Source organism: Herpailurus yagouaroundi, unplaced genomic scaffold (assembly GCF_014898765.1).
Source record: "Herpailurus yagouaroundi ecotype Mexico unplaced genomic scaffold, PumYag 67700, whole genome shotgun sequence".
In the NCBI taxonomy this organism is placed as follows: domain Eukaryota; kingdom Metazoa; phylum Chordata; class Mammalia; order Carnivora; family Felidae; genus Herpailurus; species Herpailurus yagouaroundi.
Window position 1 is genome coordinate 4,539,387 of NW_024420499.1, and position 10,720 is coordinate 4,550,106.

A 10,720-nucleotide genomic window follows, 5' to 3' on the forward strand; every position below is an offset into this window, starting at 1 on the left:
CCATACCCTGGTGCCCAGGAAGAGTTGTCTTCCCGGTCTGTCATCCCTGTGCCTCAACACAAACCTTCCATGGCTCCCTGTTGCTCACAGAACAAAGCGCAAACCTCTCAGCTTGGCCAACAATGCCTGGGATAAGCCGATCCCAACCACCGTTTCCATTCCCCTTCCACTGCTGCCAACTACGCACCCACAGCAATTACCCCACCCTCCAGAGCATGAACTTTCACATGAATCCTGTCGTTCCCTCTGCCTGGAATGTTTTTCCTCCCCCTCTACTGCTCCTCCTGGAAAAACCTCCATCCCTCTGGATCCAGCTCCAACGTCCTTCATCTGTGATGCCTTCCTAACTTGCCCGGATACCAGGTCATTCACCATCAGTGCCCCCATGATACGTTTCTCAAATACAACACCCATTGAACTATGAGTACTGTGTGTCTTAGTCCCCCCTACTGTATGGAAAGATCCCCAAAGGCTGCCTGGGACCACACTGGATTCTTTTTTGTGTTCTCAGTATTCCCCAGATGTGGATACCATAAGCTGTTAGTTTCCTCGTTTGTAAGCTGCAGATGAAAATAACAGTCGCTACTTCCTGGAGTTAGAAGGATTAAAGGAGATCATGTATCTAATATTTGCTCAGATAATGATAATGAAGGTACTAGATACTGTCCGAAACTCTGCATGGATGATTCAGCGGAACAGACGAGTTAATCCACGGAAATTGATTAAATCTGGTGTGTGTGCATGTATACATATATGTTACAAACATCATATAGATGATAGGTATCATAACTTATGTACTCCACCTGCGCCTGACACGTAGCGGAAATTCTAGTCTTTCCTTTTTTCCCCTTTCTTCCCATCTTTCATCATTAGCCCTGGCTACCCGTCACCCCTCCTCCCCTGCCAGGGCTGGGGTAGGAGAGAGGTGAATACAGAACTTGTCATTTCCTTGAGGAGAGGGGCTATGCTATACCCCTTTTGAGGTCCCTGTGAGGGCTGGCATCGTAGTGGACCCGTGGCAGGCTCTAAATAAGCTCTTAGGCTGGGCTCGGCTTAGGAGGTCCTAGTTTTTTCAGCGATTGCTAAAGCAGGTCTCGGAGCCATGGGTGACCGGTTCTCATGAGCGCAGAGAGCAGCAGCCGGAGCCAAGGAGTAGCAGCCGTCCTGGCAATGCCCTGCTGAGGACGGGGTACCTGGCTCAGAGGCTGAGCACCTGCATTCCAGACGCAGCTCGGCCACCAACGAGCCCAGTGGCCCTGTGCAAACCTCTACGCTGGCCTGTGCCTCGGGGTCCTCACCTGTACAATGCCGCCCCTCGGGGCTGTCGGAGGACGCATGGCATGACAGCTGGGAAAGCTCTTTGCCAAAAGGCTGTGCAGAAGCGAGGGGTTGCTAATTTCAAGTGCCGGGGCTTCGCTCAGTAGGAAACACTCAGGAAGTGGGGGTGGAGGGAGAGAGCAGGGGCTTGTGTATCCAGGACATATGGGGGCCTATATTTGTTGTCTTCCTGCTTAGCAGCATTAGTGATTCAAGCTGGTGCTGCCTGTGGAACACTCTGTCCTTTGGGATCCTCAGGGACAGGAGAGATTGCAGAGCAGAGAAGCTGAAGCCAGCGCACAATACGTTGAAAAATAGAGTGATAGCAATGAGGTGCCACGCACGTAGGTTCATACGCATGCATTCACACTCCTGACGGCCCCCAATGCTGCCGCACAACAGCAGCTGAGGCTAATTACAGACAGACAGCTCTTTCTCCAGCTCTTTTTCTCAAAACTCTCAACCGACCCCCCCCCACCCGCCCGTGGGGATTGCCTGAGCTCTGAGAAGGGGTGTCGCTGGCGCCACAGTTAACTGCCTAGAAAGAACATGGGGGGTAAAGGGGTGTAGGAAGCCACCATGTGGCTCCCCGTCTTGTGGGGGTGGGGAAGAAGGAGGGGGTGAAGGGCGGGGAGCTGGCCGGGATACAGATGCAGCTTTGTGTTAACAGATGTGTTCTCCTGGCAAGAGAGAGCCCAGGCCCTCAGCTCCTCCCTTCCCCTTCATCTGAATCCACCCAGGGATCCCCTCTTAACCCTTCTCCCTCTTAAATCCACAACTTCCTCTTCCAACACTGTATCTGGCAGAAAGCTCAACGAATGTTGAATGGATGGATGGATGAATACATGAACCCTCCTCAAACCCATACTCCTCCCAAGCCCTGTTCCTACCTCACAGACCATAATAACCCTGCAAGCCCTTTCCTCTGCTTTTATTTCTATATACTCCCCTTGGGCAGTTTCAACTCTCCCCTATATGCTCCTCATCTTCATATCTCTCTTTCCAGCCCAGCCCTCGCCAGCTGCTTGAATGTCCCTCATACTCCTCAAACCCAACATGACCCACACAAAATTTGTGAGCAATGACATCCCAGGGGGGTTTCTAGCAGTGAGTCTTGGTCTGCTGAGGGGGGGCGGGGGAGGGAAGGACTTGCTGTATGCCCCCCCTGGCAGGCTAGGGACAATGACCAGACCAGCACTTATGGGGCAGACTCCCGATCGCAGTGCCTGTCTTCACGCCCGGATATCAAAGTCCTTCCCTTCACCCTTATAATAGTCACCCCCCACCCATATAGGGAAAGCAAAATTGGGAACTTGGTTGGCCAGCAGCCCAATCTGGGCTCCTAAGATTGAAATGAGACAAGTTGTTCCAGCAAAGAGAAGTCCTTGAAAAGGAACCAGTGTGTGCTACAGAGTTCCTTCTTCAAATCCCCCTTCCCGACCTCACTCTCATTGCATTGCGATCATGGTTACCAGCCCCCCGCCTCCTCACCCAGGCCATCGCTCATCCAGTCCACACACATACACACACACGTGCCCACAGCCCTCCCCTCACGCCCCAACTCCCTTCCGCTTCACTCTGGAACCCTGTCCCCAGCTCACCATAACCACCACCACCACCATCCTGCCCCCTCCAGGTAGATATTGAACCAAGATTGGTGGAAACTGGGGATTTCGTTCCATCAGAGCAGTGCTGCAGGGAAGGCCTAGCATGTTTGCTGAGAGTCCACACTTGAATTCTTTCCTTGCCTTGGCAAGGATAAGAGCAAATAAAGCCCCCCTTTCCTTTAGGCCCTCCTCCATTTGGACAGCAGCCAAAGGAATGGGTTACAAACACAGTGGCCTTTGGTTCCTAACAGCCTCGGGGCCTATGAAGGCAGAATCCAAATTTCTTCCTTCATGCCCGGGGGTCCCAACTACCATACACCAGGACAAACGCAAGGTGTGATTATACCACTGTGTTACGGCCGCATCTAGGCGTTTTCAGGTTATAAAGCAAAGCGAAAGCTTCATCGCCCATTTCAGTCTCACATACAAGATGTGAAGTGATGTATAGAAAACACTCAGGTTTAATTTCCAAACATTCATGTGTTCATTGAGCAAATACATCGTAAGCATTTCCAAGAGCTGTGACCCATGGTTTCTGCCTTCAAAACGGCTCCTACGCTAGCTGGGGGAAAGAAGACTACATACAAGGGTTAACTGACAATACTAGACCATATGCCAAGTCCCAAGCACGTGTGGCTCTTGCAGTGCCTTTGGCAGCACTTAACTTTTCCACTCTACTGCCACTGTCACTACTGTCGCTGTCTTCTCCACCATAGGGTGTCGGGAGATGGGATATCCAGGGTGCCTGGGTTCGTATGCAAGCTCCACCGTTCCCTAGCTACGTGACCTCAGCCAACTTACTCAGCCCGTCCGAGCCTGCTGCCTCCTCTGTAGAATGACAATAATAGTACCTATCCATGGAGTTGTAGACAGAATTAAATGAGTCAGTACACACGCCACACTTAGAATCATCCCTGGTGCATAGGAAGAACAATAAGATGTCAGCGATGATTATTTTCCTGACATACCTACCGCGCTTTGTTACCACCAGAGGATACGACTCTCATGGGGCTTCCCAAGGAAGCCCGTTGATGCCTATTCATTCACCCATTCAATCAACAAGTCCATGTTGAGCATCCACAAGTCCCTGAGCTAAGCCCTGTTCATATAGACAAATGACACATGGCTCCCGCCTTTGGGACTAAATGGTGCCCTGAAGCGCCTGGAAGAAGCCAATGCAAATCCTCCCTAAAGGAACACACCCTCCATCAGTTCTCATCGGATTACCACGGATAAAGTGCGGCTGAACATGAACTCATAATCCAAAATTACAAAGCGCACAAAGAAGCCAGAAACGACAAAACCAGTATGAGATCCTCACAGATTCAGATGTGGTGATTTTGTGATAGAACTTTTTCTTTAACTTTTAGAAATATTTTTTAAAAATAGGCAGAAGACTTTGAAAATATTAGCAAATAACAAGATACCGGCAGAAAATAGTTAGAAAAAGTATCATTTTTTTATAGAGGGCAAGGCTAGGGCTCACAGAAGAAAGTGACTCCTTCAGTGTCACACAGCTAATAATGAGGGATTCAAGTCAGGTCCTCAGAGTCTCGTATCCTTTCAGCAAACTTGGTTACTGGGGCTCAGGCATTTTATTTACCCCTAAGTCAATCAAAGAATGGGTATGAAGCACTGTGCTGGGTCCGTACGAACTACGAAGACGAACACAACATGCACCTATAAAAATAACCATTGATATCAGTCTGTGTGGTGGAAAGTACTACGGTCTGGCATGATAGGAGGTAAGGCTGGGATAGATCCTCGGAGGACAGAGAAGAAATGGATCTATGGGGAAGAGGAGGTTTGGACTGGTGAGCAGGGTAGAGGCGACTAGGCACAGCCCGACCAACATCACGGAGAAAATGACCCTATGGAGCCGTTCAGGGAACACTGAGTTCATCTGGCCAGCATGTCAGATACATGCAGGGACAGGTCTGTGCAGTCACACAGGACCTGGCACTCACAAGGGCCCCGTGCTTGGTTTAATGCGCGGCTGTCACTGTCTTGAAAGTCTTAATAACTTTTGAACACAGGGCTCCACTTTGCACCAGGGCCCACAATTGTTGTAGCCAGTCCTATATAGGGGAGCGGGGAGGGGGGGTGCAGTATAGCCGGAAAAGCAGGGGCACTCTTGGGAAGGACCTTGAATGCTACTTTGCCATTTGCTCTGCGGACGATGTGGAATCACTGAACATGTTTGACTACCGGACAAGTAATAGTGCCTGGAGTTTTAGAAAACCACACGGTGGATGAGGTAGAGACAGACCAGAGAAAGGAGAGGTGGGGGTTAATCAGGAGACTCTTGCAATAAAGCAATGGGGGACCCGGACCGGAATGGTGGCAGAAGACATGGAGAAGAAAGGAGCCTTCACTTTATTTAGTTGTCCATTCTACAGATGTTCACTGAGCACCAGACACATGCTGGGCGTTGTGTTAAGGGCTGAGATTCAGGAATGCCCAAGACTCCACCCCCGACCTCGAGCTGCTCACGGCGATGGAGGCAGTGGAGTAAACAGACCACGACAGCCCCACGCACTGAGGGCTAGGATCAGATCGGGTTTAGGGTGCAGAGGCAGACAACCACGTACAGCATAACAAGATGATGTGGTGAAGTGCTACGCTATAGGTGCTGTGGGAAAGGTCAGGGAAGTCTCTTCCACAGAGGCGTCTTCTGAGCTACGCGGGGTCAATGAGAAGATGTTCATTAGGTGAGGAGCAGGAAAGAGGGGAGGACCAGCTGGTGGGAGAGACGTTGCCAATGCACAGAGGTTAAGAGACTATCTGTGGTCTCAGAGAGTTGTAAATGATTCCCTATGAGTCAATCGCAGTGTGAGCTTCTTCCATAGGAGCACGGAAAGATGTGACCAAGAAGATAGGTTATAAATGCCAGGCTAAGGAGTTGGGACTTCATCCTATAGAGCAGTAGTTCTCAGCCTTGAGTGCACATTGGAATCGCCTGGAGAACTTCAAAAAAACTCTGATGACTAGATCCCACCCCCAGGGACTCAGACTTAATTAGTCTGTGGGAGAGGCATTGTAATCTTTAAAAGCTCCTCCAGTTTATTCGAAACCATGACGGTAGGGTGGGAGTTCTCAAATTTGAGCAATCATCAGAATCACCTGCAAGGCTTGTGAAACACAAGCTGGGGGAGTACCCCCAGAGTTTCTGACTCAATAGGTCTCTAATAAGTACCTACTCTAACGAGTTCTCAAGAATTCTGTTGCCACTGGCCCCAGAGAGCCTCTGGTTTCTACTGTGAAGCCGCTTACACTTAAGGGTGTGTGTGTGTGTGTGTGTGTGTGTGTGTGTGTGAGTCAAATGATCTGATTTGCATCTTAGAAAGCTCACTCAGACCACTTTCGGGAGAATGGTCACAGAAGGAGAGATGAGACATGAAACACAGGAAGCTGTCGAAGGAACCAAGGCGAGAGAAGACAGTGACGGGGTCCTAAACCAAAGCAGTGGCAGGAGGGATGGAGAAAAAGGGTCAAATCTGAGGAATGCTTAGGAAGAAGACTTAGCAGGAGCTTAGTGACTGGCTGGGGATAAAGCTGAATAAGGATGTGGGAAGGACAACTCTTGGGTTTTTGCCCGGAGCAACTGGTGACTCCAATTGTACTGGCCACCGTTGCTTGCCGTGATCGAATGTTAGATGTGTTACCGGCCTTGGGGTGGGAAGGGGGTAGGGAAGCATTCCAGGCCTCAAATCTCATAGGCATAGCGTCGGGGAATTCAACAGGGCATCGCTCACTGTCCACTTCACCCCTTCTTTCAGTACCATGAGTCGTCAGCTTGACCCTAATCAGCCTGGGATTCTCTTCAAAACACCTGGAAAGGAAAACGAAGATGGGGATCATCCTGCCACGATGACCAGCCACCTGAGCCCCAGGTGTGTTGATTTCGCTTATTTGTCACTTTAACCTTTGCACGGCTGCTGCCTAGAGGGTTTGTGAAATATTCTGAGGCCGTGTGAAACACGCACGTAAAGAATTCATAACCTGCTCTTATATAACCAGGAAAACAAATGCAGCTAAAAAAAGGAACCTGCAAAGACACTCATTCTGCGTGGTTTTCAAATGTGTAAAAATGAGCAATTTCCCAGCACAGCATCAGTCGTGACTACTTGTAAGTATCCTCCGTGGGCAAGTAGACTGCCAGCCATCAGCAGGACCAGCAGGATGATAGATGGGATAATTGTCCATTAGAGTACAGATAACTTTTGTACCGTGGGAGGGTTCGACAGGAGACAGACATGATAGATGGAAAAACAGGTAGCTGATGTGATAGGAGTTGCAGCTCCATTTCTGGATGTAACCATTCTCTGGCTGAATCCATGATTAATCAAAGACACGCTCTCATTTGAAACTCTTGGCTCACCGGTGCATAAGCCCCGCTTTGGGTTAAATTTAATAGCGTCATTAAAACCCTGCTGTTCCAAAAACTCAAATCACTTTCCCCCAGAAGAAATCCTGCCACATTAGAGAGTGCTTTTGTGAGCTCAGAGGCAGCAACCACGTAGGGGGTGTGCCTGTGTTTAAATGTTTAACATTTGAATCCTCAATGCCTAGCACAGGGGCTGACACACACAGAGCACTCAATACATGTTTGTTAAAGTAAAGTGAAATGAATTAATACATTTGTCCATTCATTCATCTGTTTATTCCTTCAACAGACATTCATTAAATACAGGAATTAAGAGCTCTGGCCTGGGAACCAGATGCTCCAGGCTTCAAATTCCAGTTCCAACCAGCTGTATGAACTCGGGCACGTTACTTAGCCTCTTGGAGGCTGATGCCTCCTGTGTAACGTGGAGGAAACAATGGCACTTGCTCTCCTCCGGCTGTGTGAGGGGCAACTGAGTGAGTGTATGTAGGCGTTCAGCACAGGGCCCGGCCTGCAGTCAGTGCTCACAGAAGGGCAGCTATGATCATCATCATGTTGGAGACACGAGGCTAGGCCTTTCCCAAGGAACTGGGTCCACATAAGAGGCACGGAATCGCTCAAGAGGTGGCAAGGCTGTTGGCCAAAGCTGCATTTCATTAAAGTGGTTATTTATGGTTCCCAGCCCAGAGCTCTACTGCTCTAGGCCTGCCGTTCCTGGCCAGGTGCCCTCCTGTGGCAGGGCCCGGGCTGCCTCTAGGTGGGCTATGCTCTCTAGAGAAGCCGGAGAAATTGTGGAGCGGGCACGTGAAGGTGGAGGAAGGTAGTAAGGGCTGGCAGCGATCCAATTAACCATCAACATGCAACCCTTGCCGCACCCGCCCGTCATTGTTAACTTCCTTGGATGTCTTTCTGCGCTTTTGTATAGCGCTTCCTGGCAACATTTCTACCTGCTAATTGCTATTTCTAATGTTTATCCTCTTGGCTCAGTTGAACAGGATTGTCCTTGATTTTAATTTCAATTTTAAGGCAACCCGGGAGAGAACACTTGACTTGGAATTCAATCAGAAGGTAAGGGAGGCCATACAACTTAGCGGCTATGAGAGGATTCTGGCAGTAAAAACAACTGGCCACCGAAGAGCTGTGTGACCTGGGGCCCACTACCTGATGTCTCTGAGCCCCAGCTGTAGGAAAGGGGAAGTTTACTGTGCTGGTGGCAAGCCTTTTCGCACCTTATTCTCGCTACTAAACTAGGCCTGCCCCTTTCAAACCCTTTACGGACCCCAGTTTAGACAAACTCCGGTAGATGAACTACAGGCCATGCTTGTTTTTTACATCAGGTAAATTCAAGATGTTCAAATTTATGCTTTCCCGATCTGTCTCCCTGGAAAGTCTTACAAGCAACTCAAAGGCAGGAGCTATAGATTGTTCGTCTCGTACGTGCTCGGTAAACATTGGGTGAATGTTGGGAGCGGAGCCACAGTCGATAACCTACCCGAATCGTGAACGTCTTACATTTGCTGTGTTGCATCGCATGCTGTACAGAAAAGTGACACAGGTACATCAGACGCATACAGGCCTAGGTTTGAACTCTGCAGCTGCCGGCTGGATACAAAGCACCTACCGGTGCTGGGGAACATGCAGGGCTAAACAAATCAGGATAGTAGTAACAATAATAATAGCAGCCGCAGTACCAGTAGTAAAATATAGCAGTAGTAACAGTAGCTGTCAGCAAAATGTGGAGCAGGATAATCTCTCTAAGGATTAATTCCGTTCTTAAGGGCTACGCGGGGCCCAAACTATGCTACGTGGAGGAAGTACAGTGCAGGTGGACTAGATGAGACTGGGTTTGAATCCCAGCTGCCCGCGTGTCCATTGTGTGACCTTGCATTCTGCTCCCTGAGTCCCCGTCTCCTCGCTAGTGAAACTGAGATAATGACGGTACCCGCCTCGCAGCTTGGTGGTAAGGAGGAGATGAGCTATAGTACGGGAAGCCTACCTCGCAGATCTGGAAGAGGAAGCGATGACTCCTAACAGGAGCGGGTTAAATACTTCACGGCCCTGTCTCTTACCACGTCATACGTAATGTTGGAAACACTGGGTAACGAATACTGTCAGAACAAGCCACTCTCTGTGAATGTGTAGAAGGAAGCCGCTGTTTCGCTGCATATACCCACCCAGTCGCTGGAGCTCAGAGAGTCCTTCAGAATGTGACTCAGGGTTGGGGCACCCGGGTGGCTCAGGCGGTTAAGCATCCGACTCTTGACTTCTGCTCAGGTCGTGATCTCAGGGTTCGTGAGTTCCAGCCAGGCATCAGCCTCTGCGCTGAGAGCACAGAGCCTGCCTGGGGTTCTGTCTCACTCCCTCTCTCTCTGCTCCTCCCCTGTCTCTCAAAATAAATAAATAAGGTTTAAAAAACTAAAAATAAATAAAAAGGGGAGCCTGGGTGGCTCAGTCAGTTGAATATCCAAAAATCTCGGTTTCGGCTCAGATCACAATCTCACCGTTCATGAGTTCCAGCCCCGCATCGGGCTCTGCGCTGAGTGCAGAGCCTGCTTGGGATTCTCTCTCCTCTCTCTGCCCCTCCCCCACTCTCTCTCTCTCTCTCTCTCTCAAAATAAAAATAAACTGTGAAAAACAGAATGTGACTAAGGGCCGAAAAGGACAATTCCAACACATACAGTGTACTTGATCATGTCGCCTCCTCCCAAACGGGTAGAAACAGATGCACCAATAACTAAGTCAAAGGGCTTGTGAACTAATCATGGTAGTGACCTCCCTGGGCTGATGCTTCGCTCTTGACCCTGGGGTGGCCTGCCAGACGGGACAACCTCTCAAGGTGAGCGGCGGACCCTAGCAGAGAAGTCTGGTGTCACGATGTTCCCCCCTCCTCTTTATGAGTAGAGGAGAGACCAAACACGAAGGAGGACACTCAGCTCCCTGCCTAGGATGCAAAAGCTGCCTTTTTTTCCTCTTTCTGTTGTCCCCCTCCCCACCTTGCAACCACCCCCATCCTTGTTTAGACATGCACGGAGATTAGCATTCAGGATTCCAGCATTCCCTGACTTTTTCTCTTTTTTTAGTGTTTGGGTTGGCTGTTTGCCAAGGCAACTGAAGAGCATTTTCAAAGAGCAGGTGAGTTTGGGGGAGATCTCTTATCTTCGCCAATATTTTACCTCCCTGCAAATTAAAGCAGTCAGAGACCCCCTTGGAAAGAGCATGGGAGTGCTCCAGGGGCTTCCACATGAAAGTCCCTACAAGACACCCAACAACATGGTCATTTTCAAGGGAAAAGTTCCCAGGTATGGTAGCTGCTTTTCCGAAATCTGAGAAGTAACATGCAGGTTACACTTCTGATGTGAAAACCACTCCATGTTCCTTGCAAGCCGCTGTGTGATGTGTGGCATTGCAG